This window comes from Scomber japonicus, chromosome 23, assembly GCF_027409825.1.
Source record: "Scomber japonicus isolate fScoJap1 chromosome 23, fScoJap1.pri, whole genome shotgun sequence".
In the NCBI taxonomy this organism is placed as follows: domain Eukaryota; kingdom Metazoa; phylum Chordata; class Actinopteri; order Scombriformes; family Scombridae; genus Scomber; species Scomber japonicus.
The window spans coordinates 11,794,452-11,805,815 of NC_070600.1; the positions used below are offsets into that span (position 1 = coordinate 11,794,452).

General features: G+C 41.8%; 1 non-coding gene across 1 annotated transcript; it reads left to right on the forward strand.

The window, feature by feature from the left end:
- The first annotated feature begins 7,331 nt into the window (after positions 1-7,331).
- On the forward strand, positions 7,332-7,403 carry trnaq-uug (transfer RNA glutamine (anticodon UUG)). The gene has a single exon. It is a non-coding gene; the product is annotated as a tRNA-Gln (tRNA).
- Positions 7,404-11,364: the final 3,961 nt, after the last annotated feature.

The window sequence follows — 11,364 nt, forward strand, 5'->3', positions numbered from 1 at the left end:
CATGCCTTGTAGCCTTTTGGATTGATGGATGTTGACTGGTAAAACACTATGACAGGCCATGTGGCTAAATCAACTCCAGCAGGCCTACCACACCTTGTCGGTCATGGCGCACCCACACACTGACACCCTCATTGAGATTCAAACTGAATCTACCATGACCAATAGGTTGCCCATTAGCTCGCCTGTATGCCGAGAGCACTTCAACACGTTCCAAAGGGTGCTCAGGGACATCGTGGGACCCTTTGAATCATGTCCGCTGGTCATTTAATCGTAACGTTGATGCATGTTCTTTTTCCTTACCATATGATGCCCCATGAGAGGTCAGAAAACAACAGCATTTTTCATAAAGGCACACTTTTGTTACCCCCCCACCCCCCACTCCCACCCCCCTACCCCCAGATGACAGTCCCAGGCATCAGCCATGGCAGGCTCCTGTTATCTCCTCAGCAATGGCGTTCCAGAGCATTAGCTAGCTCGCAAAGCACTCGTCTTCCATGCTATTTATGCACTTGGAAGTGTTTGTGAATTCAAGTGAGGGATCGCATACGGAGTGCAACAAGGGCCGCTGTGTACTACACAACATCAGAGGGAGCTCCGGCATTAAAGTGTGAGAGCGCCTGCTATAGACCCTTCTTTCAAAGGCCATGAAATAATAATGGGTTGTGGTTAGAGAGGTATCCGTGAGTCACACTGGCTGCTTTTCATAAAGTGGAGTTATTTACAGTGCGATGAATAAAAGAAAGGGTAGCTGGTGATGCAAGCCTTTTCCACATGAATGGTGGGGGGAAAGAAGACCCTCTAATATACAGTGGCAGTGCAGTATACTACATGGGACTGGGGGGAAATAGAATGCGCTGAAATAAGGAGATGATTTTTGAATAGGTGATTCTCAGGGAAATTGTTATGGAAGTCTTTATGCTAAGCTAACCAGCAGGGTGGTATCTATCTACTCATCCAACTCTGAGCAAAGCAAGCCTTTTCTCAACATGTCAAACTATTCCTTGAACATCTTTGACATGGACTATTGTAGCCTAGATCTCACAATGGTATAAGAGGCCAACTGGTTTACATCCTACCCTTCTAAATTAGACAGTGTGTCCTTGTATCATTCATTTCATCTCCAACACTGACCAATTAGGTCAATTTATGAACCGTCCCCTCGTGAGATTGGGTGGTAAATATCTCTAGTCTCGCAGTTTATTGATTGAGAGTGCAGACTCTCTCTCTCTCTCTCTCTCTCTCTCTCTCTCTCTCTTTCTCTCTCTCTCTCTCTGTCTCTTCCTTTCTCTCTCCAAACCCTTCTGACCTGACGATGCGTGTCGGCTCCCTAGAAGACCCTTGCCCCCAGGCTGCAAAATTGCCTGCTAAATAGTCCGAGGCAATGGCAACGCTAATTGAGATCATCATTATTATAATTGCGAGCCCTGAAAAGCGCGTCTTAAATAATTTGCATTGCTCTCAAGTTGATATTGGACGCAGTGCAAAAATAATTGCATAGCTCGGAGGCATGACGCTCGGTTTGGTGGTGGGCGAGGGGACTCTCGTGCCCATTCCCTCGCCCCACCCAGCTCCAGTGACTGCCCAGCTGGAGCCAGTTCGGGTGCCACAAGGCATTGTGTCCCATTTTAGATGCTGTCACAGGGGTTACATAGTTGTCTCAGCAAATTTTTAGTAGTTTTTTTCCGGTCGAAATAAGATGTTGGTTAAGTTTTCGCCCACTTTTTATGTCAAAACATCCCTTGTTGAGTCTTCTCAGTCAGCAGATTTTGCTCAAATCAGATAAAAAAACAAAACAAAACAAAACACTTCTTTCAAATAACAACTTCATTCCCAAGAGATTAGACTCCTTTAATGCTAGACTCAGTCTTGTGTTTTCCACTGGTCACTAAACCTGAATCCAACCTCACCTGCCCCATCACCACTGTCTGAATTTCCACTCTGCTGAAGGAGTTGCTGAGACAGGCAAAAAAAAAACCTGTATGACCTCGATACATAAAACTTCACTCATCATTACATCAGAGGGTCTTGACGTCAAGGTACTTTTTCACTTTGTGTGGATGGGATGTGCAGGCACCGGTGTAATGTATGCAAGAGAAATGCCTATTTCTCCAACTGAAACAAGGGATTAACCCAACAAAATGGTGAGAAACTGCTGATATTTCATGAATACTTGCCTGTGGCATTATCTACCACGTACACACACACACACACACACACACACACATTCTCATCCTATCATCCACTCTCTCCCTGTCTCACACACACACTCACCCACACAAGCAAGGAGAGACTTGACAATACCCTTAATGAATATGATATGGTAACTTGATATAGCTCATTATTTGTTTTCTCTATGCTTTAACAACAACAACAACAATCCTCCGAGGCTGCGGATAAATCTTTTTTTTTTCCCCCGTGAAAATGAGCACATCAAACGAGAACGAAGGGGTAGAATCAGATTAACTAAATCCTCTTAGAAACAACACTCCCCTCAAACACACTCTTTGCCTTTATCACCCGTGTTTCCCCTCGTTTTCACACGTTATATCTCTCTCTCACATTACTCTCCTCCCTTACATGTTCGTCGTGATAAACCAAGCTGTTTCAATGGGATAGCATGCAGGTGGCTGGAGAGGTTATGCTGAGGAAAAAGGGGGAAAAAAAACCCAACTATCATCTTTAATCCATGGTAATCACATCTGGCCTTAATCACCAATTCATAATGGAATTTATAATGGAATGATTTCAATTACCTACCACCACCGGCACCAAGTTCTGCAATTAAATTAGGACAATGCAATTGTATGTCTTTGTCTCAAGTTTCAATATGTTTGGAGTCTGGTGCCCTTTTTTGTTTGTGGAACTTCTGAGGGAGAAGTTTGGTCTTGGCCTCATGGAAAAGAAAGACTTTTTAAAGAATATATATGTATAAGAAAAGGAAAACCTTGGGAGTTGATCATTGTGGGGGTTGGGGTGGTAAAAAAGAAGAAGAAGAAGAAGAAATATCTAGCATTAGTGAGGAATGGTGGGTTAAATCACTTACTGAAGATTTTTAATGACATTTCAGTGTTCCTCGTATAATTACTCTTCATCCGAGATGGGCCGTAATGCTGTTGGACAGTCGCGGTTCAGGCTCGCTAGCTCGCTTCATTAGCGTGTCATTCCTATTTCACATCAGAGGCTTTAATTGTAATGCTGAATATGCACAGCTCTCCACAGAAGCCTAATCAAAGTGGATCCACTTGTATTATTAATATCAGAAATCAGCCCGCTTGCTATTTTTTTATAAATAAAAGAATACAGACGCATAAATCAGCTGTCATTTATTAGCATGGCCCTGGCATATCCGCCAGACATGCAAGAAGAGCAACCCCACCCCATCTCCGTTCCTCCCCTGCATCACTCATCAAGATTTAAAAAGAATAAAAGACAGAGAGGAGAAAAAAGAAAAAGAACTGCATTAAATATACATACTAATTCCGCCTGTGAAGTAATCAGATTACAAAAGCAGGTGACACCAGGCAGAGAAAATTTGGCTGGCTGGCAATAACGAGGGGATGGAGATGTACTTGAGGAGAATAGGTGGAAGGTTGAATGGACAGAGAGAAAAGAAAAGATGGGAGGATTAAGGATTTACATTCAAAAGCAAAAAAAAAAAAACACAATAGAAGGAGACTATAGAGAAGAAACGGTGTGTTTGAGGGGGATGGATGAAGACTGAAGAGACTGAGTACAGGTTGTGCTGACCAACCATAAAATACAGCTGTGTTTTGAATCCTGTGGCAGTGAGAGTCAAAGTGCCGCTCACCACTAATCCACATCAGTGGAAGGCTTTGGTGCTGATGCAGGTGGCACACACAGGGCTAAGCAGAGGGCTGCAACTGAATACCTGCTTTGTTTCTGAAAAGAAAACCTCACCTACACTTTGTGGAGGGCAGATTATATTTCTTTTTTGACGTGTACGGATATTTTTTAAAGTGCATTTCAGAGTTGCATACGGCAGTGGTAGTGCAGTGCAGTGTGTTGGTAGTGTATTTGTGTTTAGGATAAATTATTGAGTTTGTGTTGATTTAAAGAATGCATGAAGGGGGAAAAGTGACTTCGTTAATTTTTTACTTCAGCCGGAGAGGTCTTTACCACTTTACCACCTCCAGCTGTGTGAAGAAAAGCACTTTCTGTCCAGGTCATCAACTGTCTTGAGTCAAAACTAAATATGGAGAATCAGCATTCAGTTCTTATACAGCATGTCTGACTTTCTTTAAATTAAGGTTTAAAACTTTTCTTATTGAATTAAATATATAGTACGTTCATATCTTGCACATTCACTTTCCTGATTCATCAGTTTGTTTCAACCTCTGTTTTATTTGCCTAATCTATTTAAACTGCTTTGTGTCTCTCTTACCCTTTGTCTTAATGCTTTCTAAATCTCATGTTTAGCACTTTGAATTGCCTTCTTGTTGAAAGGTGCAATACAAATAAACTTGCCTTGCCATCTGTTATTTAGCTTGACATGTTATCCTAAATGTATTACTATAAAAGATTATTTCATATTGGTTTAATAAATGCTGACAGGCCAGGAAATATGTCACATGATGTAGTTGTGATCTCAAACAGACAAAACCACCATCAACAAGTCGATAGTTATGTGAATAATATGTTCTTCTCAAGTCCTGAAAATACACACATATCCAAAATATAACATCTGTTTATCTGATGATATAAAAATGTTTTCTTCTACCAGTTTAAGATAGAAGCCGACAACAAAAGTGTGCCCTGCGAGACAATACTGTCACATTTAATGTCAGAATACAAGGAAAGTTAGGTGCATGAGATAGACATAAATTATTAATTAGACATTAATGGGAAGACAGACATTAATTAGGCATTAATGTGGAGACTCCTTGCTCACACAGTCTACCCTCACCTTCTCCCAGTCACATCCTTCCCTTCTGCTTCTCTCTATAGCTCTCCACCTACTCGGTGCCCACCCCCACACCCACTGTATGTTCTTTCTCATCTGTGTATATAGACCAACAAGTCCTCCGAATTTAACAACCTAATCGGTTATTTGACCATGCACTTCAGAACGACCCATAGGAAAATGTTCTAATATGCTGCCTCGTTTGGCAGTAATCACCAAGACAACATCATTTCTCTGTACTGTCAACTTTCATTGTCAAAAGATAACGATTTTTTATGATATGCCATCGCTGTGGTTAGGTTTGATCTGGTTAGGTTTAGGCACAAAAACACTTAGGTTAGGGTTATTGTTTGGATTTTAATGATCACTTGAATAACTTTAAATGTAAAAAATGTCTTTAAAGCTAGGCAATCTTCATCATCATAACAGTAAAACTACAACAACCACACTTATGGCTTTTTAAAAAGCTGTCCCAAATCACAGTTGGAAATATGATATGCTGGTTGGAAGCAGGAAATGAAGAGTGGCCTCCTGCAGCAAAGTCCAAACTGCAATTATGCAAGTTTAGATATAACCAGCTACCCGACCCACCGCTTCCGAAAACGGAAATTTGTCTTCTGAACTACTTCACTTCTCCCGACCGTAACCACTCCTGCCACTAGATGGCGTCTGCCACTCAATTGTGACTATAGCTAATTTTTTGGCGGCCGATGTTGTTTTCTTGACTCAGATAGAGACAGATGTGAGCTACACTGCTATTTAGTCTGTAGGTTGAGATTTAGCATTAGCAGATGCTGTTAGCTTCCTGTGTCTTGCGCAACTAAATCAAACAGCACGAGTTTTAAACATGTATAGTTTTACGTTAGCAAGACATTCCAACGCTGGTTGTTGTTGTTGTGCGAGTGATTGAACGCAGCTTGACTTACCTTCCAGTTTGAGGCAAAGGGAGGTGTGGGGGTAGACGGGGGGGGGGGGGGTCTTGCTGTGTGGGGCGACATGCAAACAAGCAACAATCATCAGTTCTGTGTCGACATGCAGGAGGGGAATTCGCCACTGCTTCGAGAGGAGGTTTGTGTCTGTGTAAACGGCACATTCACTCGGTGATGAAAAGGCTTAACAAACAGAGGTTGAGAGAAACAGAAAAGGAAGAAAGGTACTATAAGGAGAAAGTAAATTACTTTCCAGTGTACTGTATATGCTATAATCCTGGGAGAAGGCAGGCGGGAAAATGATAGAGGCAGCTGGGGGCAGTGTTCAAGTACAGGTCAGCTCCATTACCTGGGTCCAGCATGTCTCTCTCACATCCTGAACATACATACATAACCCCAGTTTGATGATATTCTCTCCCAATCTCGCTAGTTTCCATTCCAAACCTCTTTGATCTGTGATTTGCATTTTAGCGCCCACGGGGTGAAAATTATGTGGATGAGATTTTTTTTTTCTCTCTCCCTCACTCCCTTCTTTTCTGCATCTTCTCACTCACCCATTCACCGTATACCTGGGGCTTGTAAACTCATCCCTGCCTCCCTCTTTCCCCAGTTCCCTCCATCCCTCTTTCCCCACCACCGTGCTGCTCAGGATCTCTTTTTAATATCAGCTATGCCCAGAACGAAACAAACAAATTAGCTGACGGAGGGGGGGGGGTCTGGGTTTCAATCTTGGTTCCCCACCTGCATGTGATCTTTGGTGTGAACAGCCTGTCCTGAATAAGTCTCCCATACAGCAAGAGATCTGTTTTCCATTGACATCACAGTAGTGGAAAGTACATTTATTCATGTGCTCTTCTTCTGGTACACTTTTGCTTTACTTAAGCATTTCAGTACATAAGTTTCAGAAGGAAATATGTAAATGTGTACTCCACTACATTTATCTGACAGCTATAGTTATTTTTCACATGATTTGACATATAAAACATATGCATTTGTTGAAGAAGATGTATAATTCACATTTTCAGGTCCATATTTATATTCTAGCAATCTACTGGAATGTCTTTGCATGATTACAGTCTCAAAACTCTGTATTTATCTTGTACTGGCTCTTTATGCAGGCCCTTAGTTCAGCCTCTGTCAGAATCAGGCTATTATAGCTGCTGTGTCTTTAAAACCTTGATCTTTCACTCTTGATATTGTCCAATTCTCTTGAAAGACCCGTGAGGCTACTTTAAAGCTAGCTAGGACTTGTATTTCTATGGTGTCATGCTTAGGAGCTAAAATCTTGGTAGAACCTTGGTAAAACGGTATAACTTCAGTCCTACCTTGTGAGTACTTTGTCTTTGTGACCTGTTTTTAAGAGAATCCCTACTTTTAGGACTGTCCATGGATCTAAAAAAACCTAACTTGTAGCTCACTCTTGATATTGTCCAATTCTAGTGAAAGAGGTGAGAGGACACATTCAATGACAGTGAAAGTGTGGTTCCATGGTGTAATGGTTAGCACTCTGGACTTTGAATCCAGTGATCCGAGTTCAAATCTCGGTGGAACCTGACAATTAGTGGGTCTGCTTTAACCATTGTCTTACTGATAACCTTGATTGGTTTATCCATTGTTGTTACTGGTAATGTCCCACCTCCATTATTTGCTATCAGTAACATACGTGGCAATACCGTGTATGTACTGTAATGGTTTTACACTTCTCTAACATCAGATGGTGTAACGGTGAGCAGTCTGGACTCTAAATCCAGCAATCTGAGTTCAAATCTCAGTGGAGCCTAGTTGCAAGAACATATAAAGGGCAATGTTGATATGTTGGTTGATTGTCAGTTCTTGGCAAGTTACGCTCCAACTAATTTGGAATTGATCAGAATTGTAACACACATACACGCCAGCAACTTGAGTACCCATAGCAGACCTGCTGTTGCTTTGGTTTAATAGTAATGCATTCAATCATTCATATCCTACACTTTGCCTTACTTTGTCACTACTTGTAGCCATCCCCTAATGACAGTGCTTTCCTTTGCATTGTATGCTTATGTTTTAGTTGTGTTTATAATCTATGGACTGAATAGCAGACAAGAGAGTTGCTAATTGCTATGTGGATTCAAAACACTGAATGACATTTTGACCATATTTAACATAGTAATCCAGTATTATAACAGTATAAAAATGACAGAAAATGTAAAAAACTAAGTTAAACCAGTGGCTTTCAACCTTTTTGCTTGCTTTTGCTCGTGATCCCTGACAAAAGTTTGTAGTTTAGGTCACTTGTCACATTTAGCAACATATCTATGAATTGTTGCCAATTCCACCAAAAAATTATTTACTTTTTAAACGTCTTAGATAGTTTTCCATTGCGTAATTTAGGCCCACTGACGAGAGATGTGAGATGAGTAAAAAAAAAAGTTGTTTAACAGCACTTGTTTTGTCTTCCCTACATGAATGAGGTGAACCGCTACGATGGGAAAAGTAAAGTAGTTAAAACTGGCTCCACCTCAATCAGCCACAACAGTAAAAAGCTTCTTATTGGTACATCAGTATTAGTATCAGTCCTAATAATGTTATATCTGCTTATGGTTCAGTTATTAGAGTAACTTCTCAGCAGAACGAGTGCTTTTACTTTTACTTTTACTTTTACTTCTAGTTGACTTTGTTGGTAATACTTGACTTTTACTTTGAAAATGGAGGACTTTTACTTGTATTGGCGTATACTTCTTCCACCACGGGACAATCAGTGACACAGAAGAGTGTTTTTACTCTTTTTGCAGGGTAGTATTGTTTCTACCCCTGCCAGTGTTCCACCCAAAAACATCCTGGGGTTCAAACAAAAGCCCGCAGCGGAATCATCCCACCTTCATGGACAAGAAACATCATCGCCCCCTAGTCCAGACACCCATCACAGCAAGTCTGCTCCCGGCTTGCTGCCCATTTGATGTTTTTAAACAATTTATATTTGTTATCATATCAAAGAAGAGGCGTGCGGCTATCAAACGTGCGAGTTGTACACTCTCAGCCGAGGGGCCCTCTCAGCCAGCCACACTGCATTCTTTATTCTATTTTATCTCTCTTGGTTTTTGACTAATGTCAGTAACAGCTACCGGTAATAAAATGCTTGTTAGAGTTTGTGCCGTTGCCTCGGAGCGTCAGCTTTGATACATTGTCAGGCCATTTGCCAGTGTTTCCTGATTACCTTGCCACCGACTGCATGTTTATTGATTAGGAGTTAATAAAGCGAGGGCCTCCACTTATTTTTTTTGCCCTCGCTTCCTTTGCAAAAGGTGAGGCTTCCTTTGATGTGGAAGCGATACATTGTCAGGCAACATAAATGCATGTGTTGTAATGTCAGCTTTGCTCCTAGCCCCTTTTTTTTGCATTGTGTGTGCAGTACAGTGTTGAGCTGTGACTCTTATTGTCACTGTTGGGAATAAATTAAAGGTGTAAGGAAAAAAAAAAACAAATGGTGCCAATTACTTACATTACCTGCAGGCAGTCTGGGTGACTTTATTTTGCTGTCTGTAATGCTGACATCTAATCCTACAGTAATCTTTGCATCTGCCTGTCTTTATGTGTTAGTGCTTTTATGTCTTCATGCGCAAGATTGTCATTGTGAGCCTGTCGTCTCTGGATCTGTTTATCTGCTGGCTTCTGTCTTTCAGTCCCCCCCCCCCCACCCGCCCCTTCCCTACCACCACCACCACCACCACCACCACCCTCCCTCTTCCTTTACTGTCTGTCCCCATGACAGTAAATATGGTGATTCCATCCCTCACCAGCTGATTGTCTTTTGTCTCCGTCCTCTCTAGCTTCTCCCGCTGCTGTTTATCCTTCCCCAGTCCCCAGACACAGACAGACTTTTATGATTTTGCTGTCTCTTCCTCTGGCTGTCTTGTCAACCCCCCCCCCCCCCCCTCCCACCACCACCACATACCCCCCCGACCAACTCCACTGAGCCAGCAGTCGTGTCAAATCAAAATAACATCTTTAAAAATTCAGTCAACATTGCCCCTACAAACAGTGAGGGCCTCCTTGTTGGCTATTCATGTATTCAGGTGTACATTGTATCATGGTGGAGATGCCTTCGAAGCGCTGGGAGTCCAACATGGCAATTCCATCAAAATTTGATGTATTCATTCATAGTCACTAGTAAACTCTGTTTGTTTGCAGATAACCATGATGTTTACCAGGGGCCGGGCGGACAGGAAAGCAGACAGGCACATGCAGATCAGTTTCTTATCTAACAAGTAGTGGCCCTGCACCTGCCGGCCATGTAACCCCTGCTAGGTCCCCTGTGAGCCTGTGGCATATGACAAGGTTGCCTTGCTTTTCCGTCATCTTTCCGATGCTTTCTTACCATCCCTGCTTGTATTTCTGTGTGCAGAGCTGCGACAAACACCATATGTGCTCGGCCTAAGAATACCCCCTGCCTCCAATTCATGCTCCCTCCCTCCCTCTCTCGTTTCCTCTATCTCTCTTTCAATTCTCGCAATATTTACATCCTTGTTTAGTGTCACATTCTTGGGGTCAAACCAAAGTGCTGTAGCCTCAGGCTAGCTCCCAGGCTTGTGTATCATTGTGTTTGCTGATCGCTTTCACTGCCTATCACAGTCCAGCACTTCCCCCTGCCTTTTTTTTTTGTGGTTATGATAAAATACCCAGTGGTGCTTGTACGGGCAGCTTGATCTGGAATAATATGTAAATAGAAAGTACTAAGGGTTGCTGCTCTTGACGTCAGCCTACAAATGAGAAGCCTCAAACTCCTCTTTTCACACCCCTTCCCTCCTTCACCTCCTGTAGCTTCTCCTCCCTTGAATCTCTCCCCGCTATCTCAGATTCCTGCGCTCTCTTCCTTGGAACCGTCCCAGAATCTCATCGTGTCAAAATGCATTATGAACATCAAAACATTTCTGTTTACAACACTGCAGTCGTGTCAATTAAATCTGATAAATTATTCAAACATTTATCTTCCCCCACCATGCCTGGGGAATTTTTAATCAAGCCTCGTATTTGCTTTAAATTAGCACTATCAAGTGTGCATTTGTGTAAAATCCCTGGTATCATTAAAGATTTATCAATTGGAAATCTGTTTGGGTTGATTTTGCTGTTAATTGGCTAGGAGGCGTGCTGCGGCTTTACACTCATCTGCAACAAGTGCTGACGAGTCGGGTTAAAGCTGCAGAGCACAAAGATCAACTCCACTAGGAAGTGTTGCTGGATGTACAACTGCTGCAGAGCTTTTTATATAGAGCACTACAAACTGCATCTGCCATTGTAATCATCAGTTAAATCAATATTTATCTTTAACATAAATTGTATTATTAGTCCTTTAGATTGATTATATTTGCTACTCATGTTCTACACTCTTTGTTTTTGCAGTGGTAGTAACATATTCACACTACATTTTAAAACATATGGTGTAAATTAATACGTAGACAGCATTTCTACTAATGGATACTTATTGAATATCTGCATTGCTAAACTTTCTAACCATTTCAAGCAAGGCTATTCCTCACT